The sequence below is a fragment of the Littorina saxatilis genome, linkage group LG3 (assembly GCF_037325665.1).
Source record: "Littorina saxatilis isolate snail1 linkage group LG3, US_GU_Lsax_2.0, whole genome shotgun sequence".
NCBI lineage: Eukaryota > Metazoa > Mollusca > Gastropoda > Littorinimorpha > Littorinidae > Littorina > Littorina saxatilis.
The window spans coordinates 71,310,359-71,336,837 of NC_090247.1; the positions used below are offsets into that span (position 1 = coordinate 71,310,359).

The 26,479-nt window shown below is 40.3% G+C and overlaps 1 long non-coding RNA gene across 5 annotated transcripts in view; it reads right to left on the reverse strand.

The window, feature by feature from the left end:
• Positions 1-26,479, reverse strand: part of LOC138963170 (uncharacterized) — a 71,731-nt gene that overhangs the window by 26,174 nt on the left and 19,078 nt on the right. For all 5 annotated transcript variants that reach the window (XR_011454739.1, XR_011454735.1, XR_011454736.1 and 2 more), the window contains exon 2: positions 8,277-8,838. This is a non-coding gene — a long non-coding RNA (uncharacterized lncRNA). The remainder of the gene's footprint in view (positions 1-8,276; positions 8,839-26,479) is intronic.

A 26,479-nucleotide genomic window follows, 5' to 3' on the forward strand; every position in this document is an offset into this window, starting at 1 on the left:
AGAGCTGCAAAGACGTCGTGATATGTTTTCAAGGGTTTAATTCATAATGCCTCATAGCTACATCCAGGGGGCCTTCGTGACAACTTCACAAGGATCATCAGATGAAGTGTTCGATATCATCTAAAGAAATAAGACTTGACGTGGAAAGATCTGATGTCCTAAAAAAACACGTTTCATGTTTAACTTTCCGCCGCACTCATACAGTTGTAACTGCGATGCGAGTCCCCTCAGATAAGAGGACATCTCCCATAAAATGGGTATTTTATCTTTACCAATCGGTAACTTTCATGACAGGCCACCTGCAATGTAGGGGCTCTTTTGGCTAGTCCCAAGGGTGTCCTTTCATCGTAGACAGCACTGTATTCGTTTTGTTTTTGTCCCCGCTCACTGAAGACACTCTGGTGTGTACACTTGACAGAGGTGTTTAACCAAGTGCAGGCCTCTTTGTGGTCTTTTCATATGTTATATTGAGTGCTCTCACGTACACCCGCGCAACCTTATCACCCACCGATCGCACCCTCACATTGCGATATTCCAGTGTAAAAGGCTGTTTGCCTCAGATGTGCGCACATTAATGAACATTGCTGTCGAAATCATTACGTACTGCGGTAGTTACAATTACATCGACTGCACCAGGACTTTCTTCCAGCCATAATGTATAGTCGCTCAAGCGAGATAGTGTTGTTGTTTTTTGTTATGACAGTTATTCTAGTTTCATCATGACTGAAAATTGACTTCACATGCAAAAACTTTGCTTTTTTCTGCAGCCACGTGATCAGCTTTCTGTTTCTTGAACGTCCGCGGAAAATACTTTTCACGTCAGTCTCCTTTTGTTACCGAAGTTGTTGCCAAAGCCCAGTCTATGATGTAATAAATTGTCATCTCATCATATTTTTTGCCCACCTGAACCAGCTACGCTTTTACTTAATATTCCAGCTACAGGAAAGTCAGATACAGACTTGATATATTATTCTGTGCCTTTTGAATAGGATTTTGGTCATTGGGATACAAAAGCAAACAATACATATTATTATATGTTATATGTTATATAACATCTGCGTTTAAGCAATCCACGTCAACTGGGTTTTTTCATAATTAATCAACTTCTGTTAGTGTTAGGACAGTAAGTTCATAAAAAATAAGGTATACTTTATTTCCCCACACATACATATATATATATGCTATGTACTTCAAAAGATGTTCAAAAGAATGTTTAACAAGCATGTGGATTTGTTATCTACGCCCATAAGAAGATATAATCTAGAGTAATGCCCGTTTCTTATATATCTTAATCAAATTAAACTAAAACTGGGGTTTACAACAGATTGAAACTCTGTTTACATTTCATTCTGATGTAGTTCTCAAACTCAGTTCAGTAGGATCGAACGTGCTTGCATACCCACAGTGAGTGTATCACTGATGTATCCCTTTCTGTTGTATGAACAAAATTATATCATTTATTCTCCAGTCCCACATTGGAAAGTGTATTGCGTACTTCCTAAACCAATCCAATAACACTGATAAAAGACAAATACATTAAATATGATATAAATAACCTTTTCTTTCCGTAATATTTCTTTGGATATAATGATATACTTGGTCCCTGTCTTTCTGTTGCCTTTGAATTCTATGCAATGAGTTTGTTACAGGTATCATTACATAATAACCTTTGGAATTACTTCCACTTCTCTTTCGTTTTCAAACTTTCAAACATCTCTTATCACCATCGTATAATTATTTGCTGATTTTCCCAGAGTTCCCCAGTCTCGGCATTGTGCGTTCCAGCTTTAGCAATTCACGTCTTTTTTTATTGACCTTTTTGAGCTCATGTTGGCTGCCATTTTGTTTTTCTTGCTGCATAGTTTCCGGTTAAACATATCTTCCGGTTGCTTTAATACGCACTTCGCTACTTCACTGACCATGATGTATAACCCTTCTTTCTCATTTTGGTAACCACTGGCTCTTATCGTATTTTGTGTGTCGTTCTCCTACATTTTAACTATGCTAGAGTGCACGATCACAATCCCCTTTACGGTTGTCAACCCACGCTCTCTTCTTCTTTCCACTTTCGCGCAACATGGTTTGCACCATTTCATCAGTCCGGACCGGAAACTGCCCAGCAGGAGATTTTATTATTTCTGATTGGACAATGATGCTGACGCCCACATGACCCCACTACAATGTCAAGGTCGGAAAGTCGAGAAATCGTATACGGTAAAGGCTACTGACATCTTTTGATCAGTCAAATGTTTTGAACACATTTTGTTGCAATTATCAATACTGTCTGTAGAACATAACGAAAATACCCAGCATGCTTCCCCCGAAATATAGAGTGCTGTCCCTTCTGCGCCGAGCGGCTGCATTTCAGGGCTCTCTCATATTTCGTACTGTGCGCCTTGAGTCGCCTTGTGGTGAGATATGTGCGCGATATAAGGCCAAAAAAAAATAGGTCTGTTTACGGTAACATAGGCCAAAAAAATAGGGTCGGTAGGTCGGGATTTTTTTTTTCTTCCAAAAAACCATATTTTTACGTTATTTTGCAAAAAAAACCAAAAGATTTTTTTTTTCTCCCCCAAATGCCAAAAAAAAGTCTAGGGTCGCGCGAAAAAAATAGGGTCGGTCGGGTTACCGTAAACAGACCTATTTTTTGGGGGGCCTAAATTCTCGTATTATTATTATTATTATTATTATTATTATTATTATTATTATTATTATTATTATTATAACTCTTGTTCTTAAAAATACATGTTTACCACAAACGATCAAGTAAATCACTACATATTTGTCTTGGCTTCTACGAAAGATTAGACCTTCACGAATGTCTATAACATAACAAACATCAACTTCCTGGCTACTTCCTGTACGGGGCACGATTTATTTTGAATATGCAGATTGACACGTTTACGAAATTAATTTAGGGTGAAAAACCGCACTTCGTCTCACGTGTATGGCCAACACTGAATGAAAAGAAAGAATGTTGCTACACTTGTATATTATGTTCTTCTACCTATTAGCCAAAGTGGCTAGAACGGTTTGGGCAGATCACATTTTTTGAATTGTAAGGCAGTGCATGGCGTCTACTTTCCACCGCGGTGAAAAAGTCGGGCAGCTCTGCCGAAATGACCGCACATTTTTCGGCGATTTGAAAAGAGGTTTAGGACTGAACAGTTTAAAAACAATGCATCAAAGTGTCTCCCAATGATACTTCTTGACAGCCGGACAAGGATACAATGCAAGAAACGCCATCTGTGTATGCAGTGTTAGCGTTTGCCGGACATTTTTGGGTATTTAAACGGTTTTAAGCGAAAATATCGGCTATATATATATAATACCACTAAATGCGCGTCACTTTATCATCCGGGTATTTCTTTACCAGGGAGTCGTATTAATCAGAAGCAATATTAACAGCTATTGTGTTTTCAGCGTAGCAATAGGGTCCGATATTTAGACGAGACAAGTATAATGGATATATAGGACCCTATTGCTACGCTGAAAACACAATAGCGATTATATAGCTGTTCTGACCTTGATTTGTTGTTCCAAACTTACAAAATAACAGTTTTTGAGTCGATGTGCTGATCTCAGGTTTTGATAGCAGACGCCGTTTCTTATGCGCATTAGTTTTGCGCAGGCTTTGGAAAAAAACTCGATTTGACAACAGAGCTGTTAAACAGCTTTGTATTAGTTCATTCGTATACAACAAAAAGAAGTTTGAGTTTTTTTCATTTTGAACAAGACTACTTATGAAGAAGACCAAAACACAACATCAACGGAAAACTAGAAACAACTGAAGAACTAGGATGCAACAAGGGGAGGAGAAGAGAACAGCTAATCCGTACAACGCGAGCAGACGGCAAGAAGTTTTCAGTTTGGGTGAATGGCATTAATACTTGTCTCGTCATGAAGCGAACTTTTCAACCTAAGTTATAAACGACTACATGAATGTTAGTGCCATGGTTTGTACATCAATACTTCAGGGGGGAAGTGGGGTATTTACTGTGGAGTTACGAGATAAGAAAAGCCGAATGCGAAACTGAGTTTGTGTTAGTCGGCAACTGAGCTCACACAGGCACACAAAAACGGCTGTTCCGTTTTACTCCCCCCTGTTTGTACTACATCTTTCGACTTTGGGCATTTTTGTGGTGTTTAGGGACAGAAAATAATTGTTTTAGTCCTGTTTCATCGGGAAGTTAGCAGAAAAGGGTATGCTATCGACATTTGTAAAGCTGAAAAACATTCCCGAGAAGAATTTCAAGTTGTCAGTGTATGCTGTTGTCGATAGAAACATCGCCGCGTGGTACAGATGGGTAAACCGGAACCATGCGTCTTTGTTATTGACAATATGCTTTTGGATATTGAGAAAAATGGCCGACTTCCGTTGCATTATGCTTTGATGATCGGAAGAGACTATCCAATCACAGCCCCCGAATTCCCCCACGTGTTCATCAGAATAGCTATATTGCGCAATTGCAACACTTTGACAGGACACAAACTGACCACTAGATGTATACACTAGTATTTCTGTGGACACGAACAAGACGTGAAGAGGTGAGACATTTTCGCTACAAAAAAAAGACAGATCCGAGCAACGTGTGTATTTTGTACATATTGTTGGTTTTATTTCTTTGCTGAGACTTCTTCGATATTTAAACTTGACTCATTTGAGCCTCCGTTCGGCCACAAGGGTCGTGTTAACCCGACCTCGGCTTGTATGAGGGCCGGACCTCCAGGCTGTGTATTCGGGTCGTATACAAAAAAAATCATACCACATTGGTCGCCCCTTTGAGGCTGTTAGCCGAAAGTCTATTTGATACTGTTACTCAAGTCAATCCCTGGCTTTAGCTCGCGTTACAAACCAACTTTTGACACTTCTTGAACGTTTGCACTGCTGGTGTGGAAAACCTCACAGCTGCTGGGTAACAATAATGTGATTAAAATCATGATTTCTAGTCTGTTATGCATGTATTTATTGTCAAAATCATTGCACGTATTTCCTAAGTTCAACCAGAATGTCTGTTTAATGGGCACGGTTTCTACAGTTACGAGAACATCGGTTATTCTTCTGATAATCAGCCGGCCCTGGAAACAGTTATTACTTGGTAAACAGGAACAAGTTTGGTAACCTTTGGTTGTGGCAGACGGACAGAAATGTTTATCAGGCCACCAAAGGTCATATATTCTAATCCCACAAAGGCTGTGTACAAATATATATACAAAGTGAGGTTTTTGGGCACTTAAATTGAATACCAAATTGTTCTGGTTGACACTACAGAGTACGGCATCCCCTTCCTCTCTAGCATGAAGATATTTCAGGTATACATACAAACCCTTCTTCCTCTCAACGTTCAACATGTACTTTAATTATTAAAAAAACTGACGACAGTGACAGTAACCAACACTGGATATTTTTGCAAGAAAATAAGCAATATAAAATCAATGGTCCGCTCACGAAATCAAACAAAATGGCGACGCCTCGACCAGGCTCGCGTCGATTAGAACGTCACTGCTATATATGCTGTAGTCAACGTCACTGCTATATACATCGTCAATGAAACGTGGGGACCAGTATCGATCAGCACAGTGCGTCACGCAACAAGGCGGAGAACAACCTAGCAGGTGTCACTGGAACTACCCAGTGTGTATTTCGGTCTTTTTTCGGTCGGGCCTGACATTTTCAATGAAAAGTAGAAAACATTCCAACATTGGGATCTTTCACTCGGACCAAGATATGTTCCCCTACTATTCTCCGTCTTTTACATCGCACTGCAGTCTTGTTCTACTGTCAGCAAATATCTTGGACTTTACCTGCAATGGCTTGACAGCATGCGTTAACTTGAAGCGTAGCACTTCTCGTCAATGCAACCTATTGCCGTTTGGAGATTATATATATGATGAAACGCAATGGTCTCCGACAAAATGAGCATAGATACATTTCTTAGTCATGAATGTACTTTTCCGGCAAATTTCTGAAACCTTCCTGGTACAAACACTCCATGGGTTTCCCCCCCAACTGTTTTCCTTTCCTTTAGCGGCACCGGTTGCAGTTAAACATAACCTTAGGGTAGCAGATTGAGTTTGTATTCCACTGAATCTGTTTGGTAAAACAGTTCACAGGTATTTCTTTTCTTATTATGTATGTTTTACTTTTTTCTTGGTATTATTTTTATATCTAGTCAAGTTTTGACCAAATGTTTTAATAGCGTAAACTAGGAATCGAGACGAGGGTGGTGGTGTGTGGGGGTGTGTGTGGGTGTGGGTGTTAAGAACGATTCACAGAAAACTACTTGACCGATCGTCATGAAACTTAACATATAAACTCTTCCAGATAGTTCATCCCGACTTAATGTTTTTCATATCTCCTATAAATGTTTTTGATGACGTCATGTCCGGCTTTTAGTGACACTTGAGGCGGTACAACCTCACATTTCAACCATATTGATTGACATTTTGGTCAAGCAATCTTTTACTCAGTCCGGACTATGGGATTCCATTTCAGATTTGAAACGTAACAATTTGTCAATTAGTTTGCTCATTAAATTTGCCATTTAAATCGAATTTTCATTAGCAGATTAAAAAGGATTTCTCATCTTCTCCTGATTCCAAAAATATATAGATATGTCATGTTTACTCTGAAAATGTGCTCAGAATTAAAAACAAACCGGTGTGTGCAAATGAGGTACTACGGTTCGCAATCTGTCTCGGTGTTCGGGTATGGGCCAGCCAAGCCTTACTACTTGTAGTCTTGGTGATGACAGGTTTTCAGTGTTGATGTCTTAATTTGAGGCCAACAGATTGACTAAATGTGTTGATCTCGCGATTCGTTTGTTGTTGTGGTTGTTTTTGTTGTTGTCAGTTTGGGCTGAGTGAGGAGGGGTGAATCAACTCATTGTCACGTATTTTGATACGAATGATTATCTATTTACAAAGGACGAAAACATGACTTTTCGGGATACCCCATGAACCAAAAATCTCAAGACAAACTTAAATGATTGCTCTTTTGTTTGTCCATCCCCAGTAGCTTAAAAAGCACATGTTGGTACATTTCATGTTCTGTCGTGTTTGATAAAGCAAGCAACACAGTATGATTTACTTTTCAAATGAGATGATGAAAGCACGAGCAGCAGCACAAAGTTACTTAAAGAATGATTCCTCACATTAAACAGAATAAGCTCAATTCACAGAACGTTGGAGCGCATTCCAGGACTGCTTGACTGAGACTGAAATAAGACCAAGTCATTTTACTGACGCTATGTGTGTGTGTATGTGTGTGTGTGTGTGTGTGCCTGTGTGTGTGTGTGTGTGTGTGTGTGTGTGTGTGTGTGTGTGTGTGTGTGTGTGTTTGTGTTAATTGTGACAAAAGTAATTTAAAATGGTTCACAAATACTTCAAACAAGTTCTACGCAGTTTTTTTCTTTCTAAGACAAAGAAATCGTGTTATCTTGACAGCCGGCCGGTCGCGCGAAGCCAGTTATCCTCGCCGTGATGCAATTTAAACTGTTTATAAACGACCGACCGACTGTTAAATCGAGGGTGTTTAGTACAACGTATGTTTGGTATTTATGTACACGTATGCACAATTGGCTTCAAGGCTTACACATACAATTATTTTTGAGTCACATGTTTGGAGTGTAATGTTTGGATGGTTTGTTTGTTTGTTTGTCGTCAAAAATTACTGAAAGATTTGTTTACAAATACGTAGAGCAATGTTTAAGTGTTAACATTCGGGTAATGTCACTTTTTTCCCAATGGGTAAAAGCGGCGAGCTTTCATTGAGTCCCCTACAAATTTCTTCTGAAATATTTTATATTTTTATTTAAATGTATGGAACTACCCGTGAAAGTTGAAGTAAATAAGCAAAGCTTTCCGATGAACCTCGTTTTAACATTACACTCGTGCTCTATTTGTCGGGCTTAAGCTCATTGCTGACGTCAGGGAGATAATAATATGTATCCATACAGAGGCTTACGCCCAAATATTCAGTCGCCATTTTCTTAGAAGTCTGTCTACTAACGTTCAAATAGCACTTTTTGTAGTTCTTCTCTTTTTTTCTCCTTCACTTGTTGAATCCGCGTCTATGCCTAAGTTGTAATGGAAATCTCTTGAGTTGGAGATTATAATTCGGGTTTAGCAACTTTATAGCAATAATGATTTGTTTGAGGCTGAACTTGTCGGCAAAAGTCCATAAACTCTATGATCATCTCGGTCTGTCTAAATATTCTTGCTTCAGTGACATGTAAAATGAAAGGAAAATGATGGAGACAATTGTTAACACTTACCTTCTCGCTTTCCATATAGCGCTTGTTTGCATAACATGGAGACGACGGTTCCACAGTAATTTGAACTCCAGGTAAACTTGGCACTGCTACGGAACTGTCACACCCCCGCCGGCCGCCGCCCATATCGGAATTTACGTCACACAGAAGCACAACTCCACGAATAATCCACGGAGGCTGATTTTCATGTTAATTGAAGTAAAAGCTAAGCATATCTTGTTCAAATGTCCATGAAAACAAGCAGCACCGCACTTCAGGGAACGCACACTTTTTGAGTTTGATCACCTGGAAAAGCCGCCGATCAGGAACAGCGGATGCAAATGCTTCCGACGTCTTTTCGTCCCCGCGGTTTCACTGCGACTGAGACAAGGCCTTGGCGCGGGCAGCAACCCCAGGGTCGCTCCCAGCCAGCTGGCATCCAATGGTATGCTTTGTTGCAATCTAGTGCTCAGCTTTGTGGTCACATGTTGCCGGACAGCTCTTGTCAGTGGTCAAGTCCGTGACCACTTGAAAATGTACAGGGAAGTAAGTTGTTTAGTCCTACGCAGAAGCCGACCGGCGTTCCCTGAAAGCAAAAATAGAGGGTTTGGTTTAAGCGTGTTTTTATTAATTTCTTGTATACATGTTATATACAGTAACAACATTAAGAACGTTAACAAGCAGACTGCTTATGGACACGTTCTAAAACTGATAAATACACATTCTGATAACAAGACATGGCGAACAACCCTTTTCTTTCAAAATATTTCATAATATTTTATACAAATAAAGAGAGAGAGGGAGAGAGAGAGAGAGAGAGAGAGAGAGAGAGAGAGAGAGAGAGAGAGAGAGAGAGAGAGAGAGAGAATGCTTTGCTACATCTATTGCTGTCACTGTTAATATAATATCAGCCGAAGCTATCAGTTGACATAACGTAATCTTGTACAGCAGAAAATATTTTCGTGTTCAAAGATATAGTTAAATCAATATTTCCAAGAGGGTTTCACTATGTCTGGCTATTTTGGCCTGGTAGTCAAAACATTCACCTGCCAACTTAATGTGTCTACAACGCCCAAGACTTCCTTAGAACAGAACTAGTAAAAAGACAACCATCGATCAATAAAGAAAAGTTTATAGACGATGACATAAAAGGCAACATTCAGAGAAGCCAATCAACCAACCAATACATAAATAAAGTCACTGCTAAAAAAAATGCTTGACCTTGGTAAAAAAAAAAAAAAAAAAACTTCGGGCAATTGATCTAGAAACTTCAAGATGATGAAATGAAAACTCGACACACACAAAAACAGCCAGCTAACTAACCAATAAATTAACAAATAAGGCAGCCAATGCTGAGAAATAATACAACATGTCAACACAGCAGGTAATATTTTATTCTGCTTGATACACATGGGGCCACAATAAGAAATGATGTTCCCATTATGTAACAGCTGCAGGCAATGAACAAACAATCGTGACGAGAGAACAACCGGCGCTCTGGCTTTTTGCTGGGATAATGATATTATGACACATGATCAAATGCAAAAAATGACTTTCGAACAATAAAGTATGTACGTATGTATGTAAAGTATTGAGGCATACATTACTCGACGGGGTGCGCTCTGTCTTTGAGTGAGATGCCGCGTGGGGAACTGGAATGTCACGCCTGTCTATACAACAACAAGTCGCGTAAGGCGAACTTACTACATTTAGTCAAGCTGTTGAACTCACAAAATGAAACTGAACGCACTGCATTTTTACACAATGACCGTAGTCCGCCGCTCGTGCAAAACGCAGTGAAACTGACGAGCCTGTTTAGCGCGGTAGTGGTTTCGCTGTGCTGCACAGCGCGCTTTTCTGTACCTCTCTTCGTTTTAACTTTCTGAGCGTGTTTTTAATCCAAACATATCATATCTATATGTTTTTGGAATCAGGAACCGACAAGGATTAAGATGAAATTGTTTTTAAATCGATTTCGGACATTTAATTTTGATCATAATGTTCATATTTTTAATTTTCAGAGCTTGCTTTCAATCCATATAATTATAACATATTTCTATGTTTTTGGAATCAGAAAATGATGAAGAATAAGATTAACGTAAATTTGGATCGTTTTATAAAAAAGAAATTTAATTACAATTTTCAGATTGTTAATGACCAAAGTCATTAATTAATTTTTAAGCCACTAAGCTGAAATGCAATACCAAAGTCCGGCCTTCGCCGAAGATTGCTTTGCCAAAATTTCAATCAATTTGATTGAAAAATGAGGGTGTGACAGTGCCGCCTCAACTTTTACAAAAAGCCGGATATGACGTCATCAAAGGTATTTATCGAAAAAATGAAAAAAAAACATCCGGGGATATCATTCCCAGGCTCCTCCGAAAGCGGCGTATGGCTGCCTGAATGGCGGGGTAAAAACGGTCATACACGTAAAAGGCGTGGGAGTTTCAGCCCATGAACGAACAAACAAACAAAATTCCCAGGAACTCTCATGTAAAATTTCATAAAGATCGGTCAAGTAGTTTAGTCTGAATCGCTCTACACGCACACACACAGACAGACAGACACACACACACACACAGACAGACACACACACACACACACACACACACACACACACACACACAGGCACGCATACACCACGACCCTCGTCTCGATTCCCCCTCTATGTTAAAACATTTAGTCAAAACTTGACTAAATGTAAAAAAGCCGATGTTAAACCGAGATGCCTCAATCAACGTTTCAGTATAAAATGGAATCGAAATTAACTGTAATCACGTTTACCCGCGTGGGATAAGCAGTGTTAATAAAAGTGCCGGGTTGCGTTTACACAACAACAGCCATCAAACGCATGACTGCGTTCAGCATACATATGGACCACTGGATATAAATCGTGTTCCCGTCATCAGCCGCACAAAAGGTGTATCAGTTCCCGTAGAACCACTTGTCCGTAAAGGTGGTGTAACGCTATTGCTGATCTAATGGGTATGCCAATGAAAATCACACTCCTTCTTGGGGAAACATTTTCGTTCACCATTTCAAATCTGTCCAGCCTTTTACAAGTGATGAGATCATCCCTCCACTTGGTCACATATCCACAATTTACATTTTTGTATGAATTACTTTCGTTAAAGGCACTGGTGGCTTTTTGAAAAATTAACTCATCAAAAAATTGCAAGTCACCACAGCAAGCAGTCAGGGTGTTGTTTTTTGGTATGTGACTAAGTGGAGGGATGGTTTTATTCCATGTAAAAGCCCGACCAAATCTGAGATGGTAAGCCAATTGTTTTTCTTATGAGAAGCAATGTGTCTTTAAGCGCGAAAAGACCGAGTCTCTTTCGAGAGTCGAATGAATGCACTGGCTTTTGTCCGAGTTTTGTGATTCAGTAGTGGCAATGCAAAGACATTCCTCAAATAGATTGACTTTAAAAGAATGTATTGCAAAAATCACTTGCTGTATTTTTAACAAGGCCACAGAAAGAGAAATGTTAATGTCTGGTGGAAAGTCCTCGGGGCAGGGGGGGGAGGGGGGGGTCTTATTAACTGCAATGTAAAACTGACAATTTTGTTACCGACTCTCTCTCTCCCCCACACACTCCCAGCATAGAGAACGGTTTTTCGTGATTATGATGCTCGGAGAAATTACATGAAAAATTAATCAGTATTATTAAAAAGAAAGAAAAGGAACAAAAACACGTGTATAACTGTTAAGCCTACTTTTCCAGTATTTTACGCAATGGTGGTGACCATTTGTTTTTAGACAAGGTGTAATTACACACAAGCTTTCGGGATGTTGTCCGGCCGATAACCAAGCCATATCTGGCACCGATGTTGTTACTAAAGGCTGGACAAGTTGCATTTAAGCCCTCGTCATCTCTCTTTTTTAAAATTTAAAAACACTATGATCAAGCGCACTTTACCATCTAATATCAATCATAACATTGCTTTTGTTTTGACAGTTGAGCACTGCAAGAATTGTACAAAAAAAGTGAAAGTCGAACTCTGTCTGTGACATCAAAGAAAAAAAGGCAACAAAAGCCAACCCCTGTTTGAATCATCAAAGTGAGAAAAGTAAGCAAAAGTCGACTCTGTCTAAGATAAAACCAAAAGTTCAACCCCAACCGTTTCTGTCGTGAAACTAATTGAAGTTCGATCCCTGGCTAAGATGTGACTTATCAAAAGTCGATCCATGTGTGCATAGTTGTTATCTCTAAGTTGTCGCATGGCATACCAATGAAGCAAAATGTATTAACCTACCTGTCTATCCCCAAGGGAAAAGCACAAATCCTCCTGTTGTGTAAATAACACACGGACAGCGTTCAACAGAACAACACCGTGGAACGTTCTGAATTGTCACAAATGTATCACCACACGCACCGGGTAATCGCAACGACGCTGTGAACTTGTTTTCAGGTGTTTTATTCATAATGACAACATAGCTAGTCCCGGGGAAACTTCATGCCAAATTTCACCGGGATCGTCTGATGAAGTGCGTGATATCACTCCGAGGAAAATTAGCAAGATTCGACTGAAGTTGAAGAAACCGCCGGCCGTCATTGACGTCACATCTCGCCTACCGTTGTGTGTTCATCAAACTTTCCGCCGCATTCACAATTGTTTTTCCCCGCTCACTGAAGACGCTCTTGACATGGTTGTTTGGCCAAGTAGGCTTTTAGTGGCTTGTCAATATGCAATGAATGCAGCGCACAAACACGCTGCCGCTGCTTCGTAACAAATGAATCACGCCCAGTGAATGAATGAATGGAAGGTCGAATGCCACCAGACGGTGATGCGCGCGCATCACGTCGCCATAAATACAGGTGTATTTATTTTAAATTACAGCTGTAATAGTTATGAGCCAAACGGCTTTCCATAGCCATGTACCGCACTGCCGCGCGCTACTCGGTAGGGACTTAGCAAGGGAGGAGGGGGGGACAGAACCAAATTCAATATTGTAGCCGGCATAAGGCCTAAAAAAAAAATAGGTGTGGTTACGGTAACCTGACCTACCCTATTTTTAGGGGCCGACCCTATAATTTTTTATTACATTTGTCAAAAAAAGAAAAAAAAAGAAAAAAAAACGAATCCAGAAAACGCAATGAAAGCGAAAGCGCCCGAGTCGCACACTTATTTCCCTGTCAAGTAGGTTTAATTTGTACACATTAGAAAAAAAAGTTTAAACAAAAAAAAAAGTGATTGCCTACCTTCCTACCCTATTTTTTTGGGCTAGGTTACCGTAACCACACCTATTTTTTGGGGGGGCCTAACCACCTATTTACAGCTTGTCAAAAAAAAAAACAACAAGTCGCGTAAGGCGAAATTACTACATTTAGTCAAGCTGTGGAACTCACAGAATGAAATTGAACGTAGTCCGCCGCTAGTGCAAAAGGCAGTGAAAGTGACGGGCCTGTTTGGCGCGGTAGCGCTGTGCTTCATAGCACGCTTTACTGTACATACCTCTCTTCGTTTTAACTTTCTGAGCGTGTTTTTAATCCAAACATATCATATCTATATGTTTTTGGAATCAGGAACCGACAAGGAATAAGATAAAAGTGTTTTTAAATTGATTTCGAAAATTTAATTTTGATCATAATTTTTAATTTTTTTAATTTTCAGAGCTTGTTTTTAATCCAAATATAACATATTTATATGTTTTTGGAATCAGAAAATGATGAAGAATAAGATGAACGTAAATTTGGATCGTTTTATAAAAAAAAATTTTTTTTTTTACAATTTTCAGATTTTTAATGACCAAAGTCATTAATTAATTTTTAAGCCACCAAGCTGAAATGCAATACCGAAGTCCGGCCTTTGTCGAAGATTGCTTTGCCAAAATTTCAATCAATTTGATTGAAAAATGAGGGTGTGACAGTGCCGCCTCAACTTTTACAAAAAGCCGGATATGACGTCATCAAAGACATTTATCGAAAAAATGAAAAACACGTCAGGGGATATCATACCCAGAAACTCTCATGTAAAATTTCATAAAGATCGGTCCAGTAGTTTACTCTGAATTGCTCTCCACACACACACACACACACGCACACACACACACACACACACACACACACACACTCACGCACACACACACACACACACACACACACACACACACACACACACACACACACACACACACATACACCACGACCCTCGTCTCGATTCCCCTTCTATGTTAAAACATTTAGTCAAAACTTGACTAAATGTAAAAATGGAGTACTTACCATTGCCTCTATTTCGTTATATAAGTAATCAGAAAACCATTCTGCACAGACTTTCTTAGTTTCAGATGTTGTTTTGCAGCTGTGAAACTTATTTTTTTCCTAATTCAACAAGCTAGAACAAATATGTCAATGGTTATTATTGTTCCTATTTCAGACTTACTGAGTCAGCAGAAAGGCATGCCATTCAGTTTCTTGTTTGTACAACATCCGCTTAAAAGTTCGTACAATTCTGCTCCTTTTCTACTATATTGCCGGTTGTCATTGTTGTGAATGACGCTTTGTGCTCCCTTAACTTAACAAGATATATTAACGTCCTACAGGCATAGATTGTTTGCCTCTTAAGGACAGGACTGGGGTAATATGATATTTGTGCTCCCATTGTCACGGGTCCGAAACAATGTAGAGTTTGTGATTAGACGAGCAATGTCTGCAGATTTACTTTTGATCATTAATTGCTTTCACAATTTCTCTGTTGAAGTTATCAAACAATGACTAATTATTTAAATAAAAGTACACCATGCAACCACTACTACTATCTCCTGCAATTAAGTTTGTATGAAGGACAGATCCGAGGACACATGTTACACTTTTCCTACAACCTCCCCCCCCCCCCCCCCCCCCACCCCCCATCAACCCAGCTCTCCCCTCCTCGCAAGTAAGGATAACTCTCAAGGCGTACGTACACACCCGCTCAAGGACTTGGCAGCCTTCTTTCCCATGCTATTTGTAATGACATAGTGAAGTCTCTTTCTACTCAAGCACCTTGCAAATAAGAGGCAACATTCACAATAAAGGGCAAATTGCATGAAAGCAATGTCAACACCGGTACATATTCGCAGCTGATTACCGATATTAATCCAACATTAAGGCAGTAGGCCCCTATAGAAAAAAGGCAACTGCATTCAAGTAAAGGAGAGTCACGCACACGGAGAGAGGGCGCGAATGTGTTTTGGAATGAATACATTTGCTCGCTCAGGTGCCGCTTGTGGACAAAACGACGGGTAATTGTGTGCAACCGTGTGTGTAAATAGCTCAGAGGCGCAGACCTCTGCTTGTGATTAGAAAGATTTACACTGACTGAGATAACAATGTATCATTGTATGTGTTCACGTCGGCCGCCGTTTGAGTCTCTTCCTTCCTCTTTGGCTTTCTGCCAGCGTGAAATATGGCGGGTAAACGACACTTCACGAAGAAAGGAAAAAAATGTGAACTCCGTCTGCGTGGGCTGGCCATCCATTAAAATTAAAGGTACAATCCTTCCTGTGTAAACTAACATATAGAAGCGTCCAGATTTTAAAGGCATATGTACTCGATGACTATACACGCTAATTGCTTTACCAACAGCTGGAGACATGCTAAATTAAGTTCCCTGCAAAATATTGTGGTCTAGGACCCCTTCAATGTTGAGATATGTTAATTTTCATTTTGATCTGGATCGTCCTATTTATAGATTTGGCAACACATGTAACGTTGATGCAAGGGAGCTAACACCGCGGCTTTGTTGACATCCTCACTTTTTCAGAGGCTAGAACAAGCTGTAATGCATGTATTATGGTCCGCGCATGGTGACATATCGTCATTATATGGTCTTATGGTGCGTTTGACATCGATTATGGGCAAACTACACTTTGTAAACACGGGAGCGCGTACATATGCCTTTAACGTGGGAAAGATTGCATCCACTTGGACACTTACCAACAATCTAAAGCCTTGCGTTCTGCTTTCTGTGCACAGAGTTGGGGGCTCGGGGGTATGCGGCTGAATTATTTTCTTAACAGAAACCATGCCAATCTAAAGCCTTGCGTTCTGCTTTAATTCTGTGCACAGTTGGAGGCTCGGGGGTATGCGGCTGAATTAATTTCTTAACAGAAACCATGCCAATCTCAAAATATAATTCAGAGCAAACTCCCCATTCAACACGGGATGCAGCTAGGGCATAGATGTTCGGTATGTGTGCACGTGGAAAGATGGTACTACTTACCTGGGGTAAATGCCTGCACAAGTCTGGTGATCTACATGATGTGTACACAGGAAGGATAGTATGTTGAAACGTCACTTTACTGACAGGAATTCCACCTGTATACGATCTGCACTGATAAAACCTTTTTGTTTTCTTTCCTTTTAGACGCCCTTGATTGTTTGTCAAGGTCAGTTGGGTGATTAATTTGGTGATTAGTCATTACACACAAGGTGGATCTACTGTGTGCCAAGATTGTCCTGATTGATAAGAATGACAATTACTATGCTATCAGTGAGAGTCATGCATATATGATTTAGTTTGTAGGCTTATCCTGTCAGCCTGGTTCAACTGCTTTGATCAAATGATTTCCCTGCATGCCACTGACTCAGCTTCCTGTTTGGATTCGTCAAGGATCACTACAAATTCACAAAACTCTGCTCCTTTTGTTTCGCCTCTGTACATTGCTGTGTCATTGTTCTGCTTTGTTTAAAAAAAATTGTTTTCCCTTTCTAAATTGCCAGTTTCCCTGATGTGAATAACACTTCGTGGTCCCGTTATCAGAGGTCCCAAACGACGAAGAGTTTGTGATAAAAAGAGCACTGTCTTCAGATTCACTTCTGATCATTGCTTACACATTTTTTTCGTAGAAGTTATCCAACAATGACTAATTATTTAGATGAATTCACACTTTGCACCTCGGGACAAACCCGATTTCTATACCGATGCAAGTAAGACTGAGGCGGATAATTAGGTTAACAGATTATTTATATTTATATATATATTAGATAGGTCCTCCGCTTGGACCCAAAGACCATAATTTCGTCGTTCCAAAAGATATGTAACATAAAAGAAAAACCTGTTGATGGCTCATGATCTTGAATTCAACAAAGACATATCTTTTTGTCACTCCCGAAAAGTAGGAATAGTTCTCAATGCTTATATATAATTCTTTAATAGAACTTCATGCCTTCTTTCAGATAATTCTTGGTAATTACATTCTGAAGTTTCTTTCTGTTCAACTGCTTTTCAAATCATTGGCAAATATCTCAATACTTCTTTGGGCCGACTGCATATATATTTAACATTCACGAACGTAACCCCTGTAAGAGTTGCGACTCAATCACTCCACTGAATTTACAGTTACCGGAGAGAGCCAAAACAAATGCACAAACACGGAGCACACACACACACACACACACACACACACACACACACACACACACACACACACACACAAAGAGAGAGAGGGAGTACCGGAGGGCCTGGAGAGAGGACGCCACCAAGCCAGACCGATACATCTTCAACTTGTCGAGCTGCGGGGCTCGATTCCGCGGCAAGCATTCAAGTGTCAAAACCTTTAAGGGTGTTGACAAAAAAAGGCGTGCAATTATCTGTTAACTGTGTGTGCAAACAGGGGATTTGATATGGCAGGTAACAGATTTATTTTCCAAAGTGGCGTGCTACTAAGTACTCTTTCTCCTTGGCTCGTGTCTAGCTTGGTTTATATTCTTAGACGTGCTTGTGACAAAATACAGAATATTAAATTACCAAAATTAAAAAATCCGTCCTGATGTTGTGGCTAAAAAGGCATCCACTTAAATGAGGCGCACCCAAATATGCACCTGTATACAAAGAGTAAACAAAATAAATTAGAATACACGCAGGCGATTCACGACGCTGAATTCTTCTGGCATGGATGAGCATTGATTAAAAAAGCACCACAAACAAACAAACAAACAAACCTAATATCAATGCCTTCGTTACTGATATAATAATTATTAGATGTGGTTGTTTTTGTTGTTCCTCCGAAGGACAGTCGAGTGTATAAAATAAACAACTTGAGTTGTCTGCACTGTAGACAGACATTTTCCTCACTGCTTTGTGTCATTACAAGGAAGAGTTTTTGTGTTGGTTGTCGTACTGTACACTGGAGAAGCAAAATGAATTAAGCTACCTGTCTATCCCCGCTGTTGCAACTCATGAAATAGATGAGGGGAAAAACACTAACCCTTCTGTTATGTAAATAATACACAGGGAGCTTTCCACAGAATAACACCTCAATCAATCAATCAATCAATATGAAGCTTATATAGCGCGTATTCCGTGGGTACAGTTCTAAGCGCTTGTCGAAGAGTTGTCAACACAGGACTAACAAAGAAACTAACATCTTCAGACGGACACGAACCCTATCACACACTAGCAAACCCTGGTAAACATACAACAAACAACTGTTTAACAACAATGTACACATCAATAGCTAGGTCCAAACAAAATAATATTAAGCACAAAGAAAATCCCTCTCACAGAGCACAGCACAAGAATGTCTTTTGGGGCACACCTGGCACGTTTTGATTTAAGAGCTGCAAAGACTTCATGAAAGAGTTTTCAAGTGTCTCATTCATGATGTCAAAACAGCTAGACCCAGGAGACCTTCGTGACAAACTTCACCAGGATCATCAGATAAAGTGTTTGATATCATCCAAGGAAATAGTACTGAGAGTCTCAGAAACCCGCCGTTTCGTGTTTAACTTTTCGCCGCACTCACACAGTGGCACATGCGAGTCACCTCCGATAAGTGGACATCTCTCATGAAAGGACAACTTCTAGTGTTCCTTAGTCTATTATCTTAACAAAAGTGGGTACATTTCATTAAAGACCACCTGTAATGTTAGGATACTTTTGGACAGGATATGATACCCGAGGGCGTCTTTTCATTGCAGGTGACACTGTAATCGTGGTTTTTTTCCCCCGCTCACTGAAGACTCTCTTTTGTGTGTACACCTGACAGAGGTGTTTAACCAAGTGCAGGACGCTTTGTGTGTACACCTGACAGAGGTGTTTAACCAAGTGCAGGACGCTTTGTGTGTACACCTGACAGAGGTGTTTAACCAAGTGCAGGACGCTTTGTGTGTACACCTGACAGAGGTGTTTAACCAAGTGCAGGACGCTTTGTGTGTACACCTGACAGAGGTGTTTAACCAAGTGCAGGACGCTTTGTGTGTACACCTGACAGAGGTGTTTAACCAAGTGCAGGACGCTTTGTGTGTACACCTGACAGAGGTGTTTAACCAAGTGCAGGACGCTTTGTGTCTTGTTAATATGTTATTGAGTGCTCTTACGCACGCCTGCGTAACCTTAGGCCCAAAAAAAAGAGGTCTGTTTACGGTAACCCGACCGACCCTAGTTTTTTCGCGCGACCCTAGAATTTTTTTTGGCATTTGGGGAAAAAAAAATCTTGGTTTTTTTGGCAAAATAACGTAAAAATATGGTTTTTTCGAAAAAAAAAAAATCCCGACCTACCGACCCTATTTTTTTGGCCTATGTTACCGTAAACAGACCTTCTTTTTTTTTTGCCTTATCATCCACTGATCGCGCTCTTTCAATGATACATCTCATTGTAAAAGGCTCTTGGCTTATAAAGAAAACCGACAGATGTGCGCACATTAAATGAACATTGCTGTCGAAATTATTACGTACTGCGGTAGTAACAATTACATCTACTGCGCCGGGAATTTTTTCCTGCCATAATGCATAGTCGTTCCAGCGAGATAGTTTTGTATGACAATTATTCTAGTTTTATTATGACTGAAAGTTTATTTCACATGCGAAAACTTCGCTTTAAACTTTACGTAAAGGCAATGCATCCAGTGTGCATTTATTCATACACTCTGTCTGGAAAACTACATTCAAACTGCTAGAAATCAACAAAAACAACAAGCAAGCTGATTATATTCCAAACTGATCAGAAACTTTATAGGATGATTAAGAGGAGTAACGAATTTCGTTTCGCTGCTATTATTCCTCCTGAGCCATCGCACAGTTCGGTCATTATGATTTATATGTTAAATCGTGGGACTGAAAACGTGTTTTTTTTTAGTCCTTATTCAAGAAGCTGTGACAAATAAATCATTGAAAATCTGTCCCCTTTTTCGCCTCACTATGCATAATTGATCTTTCATAGAAAGCGCGCCGCTAAATGATATTCCTCTTTGGCTAATGTGATGTAGTTTTAGACACTCTTGTGTTCGCTGTCCTGGGATGGGCATTGATTCAACTATCCAAAAATTCAATGTCTTCGCTATTGACACAGTGTATTTGTTCGCCAAGGGCAGTCGGTGTGCAATAAACAAAATGTAATTGACTGTATACATGGACCGTACACGTACATTTTCCTTGTTAATATGAGTCAAGTCCTTAACACTTATAAAGTCATAGGTTATTGGCTTTTTTTCCCGGGGGAAAGGAGGACATACAGGAGATACATGTACTCATATTTCGCACACAGATTGCGCGCTTCTCGGTAAAAGAGTGCGTTAATGTCAAAACAAAAAAATGCAGGCCAAACACCAATCAAACAGCACCGGTAAAGATGTTTAACTCAATCCTTACACTAAAAGTATACAGTTAACACAGGCAGAGAACAAAATGGCTATCACGTAACCAACGGGAAAGAAAAAGAGAACCATTGAGAGGGAGGAAAGGAGCAAGAAAAAAAAGAGTCCCCTCTTTTCATCACTCATACACAGACTCACAGCCAATATATAATCCTGTCAAGTCACGGGTTTCAATAACGTCCTTTCAACTTTTCGTCAAAAGAGCAGGTGTAGATTTGTGTGCAAACAGCCAGGCATACTTTCCGCATGGAATTTGACGTGCCATTCATGAATAATTATTTTTCAAAGAAAGCGTGCCATTAAGAGCTCTCTGGCTCGTGTCAACCTTGATTTATAGTCTTGGACGCTTTGTGACGATTTACGGAGCTGAATACGGCTGGCATGGGATGGGCGTTAATTTAGTGCCACAATAAAATTGTTCGTCAATGAAGTCACTTTAAAATCAGCGCTTTATTCTCAACACTTCTAGAGACAGGCTGCATATGAACATGAGATCAAGCTCGCACAAGATCCACAAGTCAATAACAACCCCCAAACCATACAAGCGGGTATAACAGAAAGATAAATCAAGCTAGCAGGTAAAGTCACACACAAAGAAAGAGGGGAAAGAGAGCTCGAGTATCCATTGATGGTAGAGCTGCGCCAGACATGTAAATTATAATGAATCCCGTCTGGCAGGTTTTATTATGCAGTTTATTGTAAGCGTGTTGACAAAAAGGCGGGTAATTGTGTGAAACTGTGTGTGTTAATAGCTCATGTGTGCAACCTCAACCGCTACATGTGGTTTACAGACAGATAACACATAATCTTTTACGCCATGTGAGCAAGCCGCAAAGCGCTCTTCTTTCTAGTGTGGTTTGGGACACGGTAATATATTTCACAAACAGGAATTCCGCATGTGTGGGATGGGTATAACAAAAAGGAAAAGATCAAGAATGTGTCTTCGTTTCTGACATATCTTTGTTCGTCAAGGACAGTCGGGTGTCAAATAATAACGGAGGTTTCTTGTATTGTATGCAGAGATGTAATATATATACTCTTTGGTCTATAGTAAATAGCTCAGGCGTTGTCATTAAACAGACGCTCGCAATTTGAGGAGCAATCTGTTAAAGGAACAGGTAACACAGTATCTCATTCCTGTTGGTGTCGGGGCGAGAGAGAGAGAAAGGAGAAAAAGGTTGACGTGGAGGGGCAGGGCCGAGGGGGTGGGGTGGGGTGGGGGGCTAAAAGGGGGAGGAGGAGTACACAAGGGTGATACTCGTCAAGTGACACAGTTAAGTGCATGCTTGACTCACGGATTGCACTTCTCGGTAAACAAGAGCAGTTTCATACCAACATGAATAAATATGAAGTGGAAAGAAAGAAAAACGTATCTGCCTACCTCTTCTTCACAGTCTCCCGGCAGCGTTTGTTACACAGATACATTTCCGTGTACCATCACAACCGGCACAAAAACTGGTCATTTTGCCAGTTTCGCACTGTATTTATATCAATTGTAAAATGGCCATCTGCATGTTCGTTTCTAATCCATCAGCAGCATGCAACTGCAAGAAAATGTCCTTGCACAATCACAGTCTCTATAGACACTGCGGAAAGTGTGCAAGGCCGACACTCACAGTAATATTAATCATGCACACGTGACAAGGCAACACACCAATCAAACGGCACCGGCAAAGACGTTTAAATTCAGATAATAAAATAGCTATCACGTAACCAACGGAAAGAGAAAGAGTGGGTGAGAGAGAGAGAGAGGTGAAAAGAGTGAGAGAACAGAGTCCCCTCTTTTGGGCACTCACACACGTCCATATATTTATTCTGTCAAGTCGCCGGTTTTAATAACTTCTTTTCCAGTTTATCGTCAGGTTGTTTAACAAAAGAGCGGGTATGTAGCTGCTTGTATAAACAGCTAAGATACTTGCCGCTGGGAATTTGACATGCCATTCACGAATAATTGATCGTTTACAGAAAGGGTGCCGCTAAGTATTCTATCACTTTGGCTCGTTCCAAGCTTGGTTTAACTTTTTTTGTAGGCTTTTGTAGTGATTTACTAAGGATACATTTTGCCATCTGTCAAATCAACGTTCTGCTTATTAGATCTTTATTTTAGCGCAACACGGCAAAAAGGCATTTGTTGATTTTTAAAAGGGAACAGAAACTTGAAACCAAGCAGTGCGCAGTGCGTTGACTCCTTGGGAAGGTTTGTCTGTGTCTTTAGTATACAATACAGGCGTTGTCAGGGAACACTCGTGTTCATGTACACTTTGTAAACACGGAAATACACGTAAACCCCTCTCGTGCAAAAACAACAACAACAAACAAACAAACAAAGACAGTTTACAAACAAAATTATAAATATAAAACGTGTGTACGTGGGAGTCTCAGCCCATGCAGGAAGAAGAAGAAGAAGAAGAAGAAGAAGAAGAAGAAGAAGAAGAAGAAGAAGAAGAAGAAGAAGAAGAAGAAGAAGAAGAAGAAGAAGACGAAGAAGAAGAAGAAGAAGAAGAAGAAGACGAAGAAGACGAAGACGAAGACGAAGAAGAAGAAGAACAAGAAGAAGAACAAGAAGAACAAGAAGAACAAGAAGAACAAGAAGAACAAGAAGAAGAAGAAGAACAAGAACAAGAACAAGAACAAGAACAAGAACAAGACGAAGAAGATTATACACTGTGAGCTGCAATGTGTACAGGATCAGGTAGTATATCATTTAGATGTGTTGTGTGATCCAACAAATCAAAAATCAAATGTATCAAGAATGAGACACTGTGCGCAGTTATGGTACGCAGCACGACAAACAGAACCCTGAAGCATTATATAAAGCATTCAACCGCATGAACTAACGTTTGGAAAGAGTATAGAATAAACATTTCACTGTATACAGAAACTCTCGCCGTTTTAAGATCTCAACATTCAAAAGCTGTATGTAGTCTCTTTCTGCTCAGCTAACTTTCAAATCGGAGGAAACATTATTAACACTGGTTTTGACAGAACTGCAAAAATGCAACACTAAACGTCAGTAAAGATTTGCTACTCAATCATTCCACCGAACCCACAGTTAACTCAAAGAGATATATAACATTGAGACAAAAAAATGAGAGAAAAAAATTCACAAGCGCACGTACGCCTGCAAGCTACTGAAACGGAATAAAAAAAATCGACCGAGTGGGGGGGAGGGAGGGGCGTGGCGGAGGTCGATAGATATTCCTCTTATTTGCACGCACACACGCAAAGGACATAAATCCCGCTACTTGTCACGCGGGTCATTATCGTGCTCTCAAGTGTCTTGCGGGTAGAGATAAAACAAACCAGTCGGCAATTATGTGCGGATTGCGTAGCGGCGCAAAAAGCTACTTGTGATACAAATCTCACATCACAGACAAGGGTCCATCTGTGGCGTCAAGCCGCAGGCGTTAACTTGACAGGCTTGAGACCGGGATGGTAAATCACAGTTCAAGCACTCTTCACGGAGAAGCATACATTTCTCTCACATACATGTGGGATGGGCACTGACTGACGGTCGTGACAGACATAATTATTTGTTCTTCTAGGACAGTCGGTCGTAAAATACAACACACTTGTGTATTGAGATTTCCTTAATATTGAATTTCCCTATCGCATTTTGAGCTCTGCTAGTCTGGCTGTTTTCTTTGCAAAGGAAATCTACGTTATGCTTAGGTCATTAAGCTGACAAGTAGAGATACACCGATGCGCTGCCATCTGCATGGTTTTTAAATATATTGAATAGGCCGTTTATTCAGCTTCCGCTCAATATTATGCCTTATTTTTTTGTTTTTTTTAAAGAAAACTTGCAGATCGGAGCTTACTATTGACAGAGAAGCCAATGGTGTGTTTTAGCTGGTAATTCCCACTGAACATTGCTCTATTTGTCTCATCTTCAAGGAACACAACTCTTGCACAACTTACAAAAACCGAGACAGACTTTTCGAAATCATCTACAATACTGTATTGGAAATTATTCATTGCATGTATAACCATCTATCACAAAACCTGTCCGATTCTCAGATTGTGTAGGGAAGATGTCCTGGTCTGCAGCAGATAGTGCAGGCTGTCTGTCGCCACATGTGTACACTTTGTGTGCAGTGGTGCAATGTCTACAAACAGATGGCACAGGGTTTGCCTACCTGTTACTTTAATGACACAGGTTTGAGAAGGGTGAGGGGGGGGGGGATGGGGCGAGGTCGGATTGGAGGGGCGGGGCGGAGGAGTAGGCCGTTGAGGAAAGGGAGAAGATGGGCACGAACCTAGTACCTCCATCCAGGCTACATGATCGTCATTGTCACGATGACTCAGCGACTACTGTCAAGCCTATTGAGAGCAAAAGCAAGAACGGAAGAAAGGAAGACTGGGCGAATTAAATTGAATTTAATATGAGAGAGAGACAGGTAGAGAGAGAGAGAGAGAGAGAGAGAGAGAGAGAGAGAGAGAGAGAGAGAGAGAGAGGGGGGGGGGTTGAATTTAATGAGAGAGAGACAGAAAGAGCAAAAAAGATAGGGAGACAGGTGGGGGGGGGGGGGGTGCTGAAGAGATCACGAACATAAAGAAAAAAGGCAGAAATGCGCCGTCACGCACGCCACGTGACTCATACCATCACACAGAAGCCATTTATATGTATGATTAGCTCTTTGGCTTTACATTCGACTAGCCTACAATTTGAATTTAACGTATGATCAACTCATTTATGTGAACAAGAAGGCAGCTCCACGATGTGTTTTATACAGCCACAGGGGGTGAGAGATTTAAACTGTCAGAGAGGACAGAACCGAGAGATGAGACGAAACAAAATCATGGACAGTACTCACGACCCGCAGGGACCAAGTTTGTGGACGCCAAATACACCGAACTTTTTTTCTTCTTGCGTGACACCTTCACAATGGATTGTGCAAAAGCACTAAGCCTTTCATCTCACTTAGATTCTTTTCATGCCCCCATCCCCCCCTGACATGATGCGCGTAATTTCAAAGGCGTAGTGTGTTTACGAGCTTCACCCTAAGTACTGTACTGTTTTGACACAATGTGAACGGGTTGCGTGTCAACCGAAATTAAATATCTGGATAAAGCACTGTAGTTTCAAACCAAACGGTAATTCACAATACATGTTTACCAGCCGGTGTCAGCTACCCATCTACCCTTTCTTTCATTCCTTGTCCATCGATCCTTTTAGGCCATACATTATTCACTATTGACTTGTTCTTCCTTTTGACGAAGTTGTATACAAAAAAGAATAAGCCATTGTATTCAATACAAAATGTATCTGTGCGTGTGAGCTACCCCTCCCTTGTTTGGAAGATTGCCAGCGATCACTTTCATGATAACATAATTATATTCAATTACAATCCACACAATGTGACATGCTTATGCGCATCACGATGGTGACTCAGTCGGAATGAGCTTCAAGGAAAACGTCCAGGATAATGTGAAGAACCAGGATGCCTTGAATTTCACACAATGAAAGCTTTCCAAGTATCAAGTTCTTAACTGTTGAATTCGACTATGAAAGGTCCATACGTCTGGGAATAAACTCTTATTTGCGTGTGTTCGTTTTTAGAATAAATTGGCTTTGACATATATGTTGCGTATTTGAGTTCACAAAATAACATAGCAATTTGCTTTTTTTTATATAATTTGTTTGTA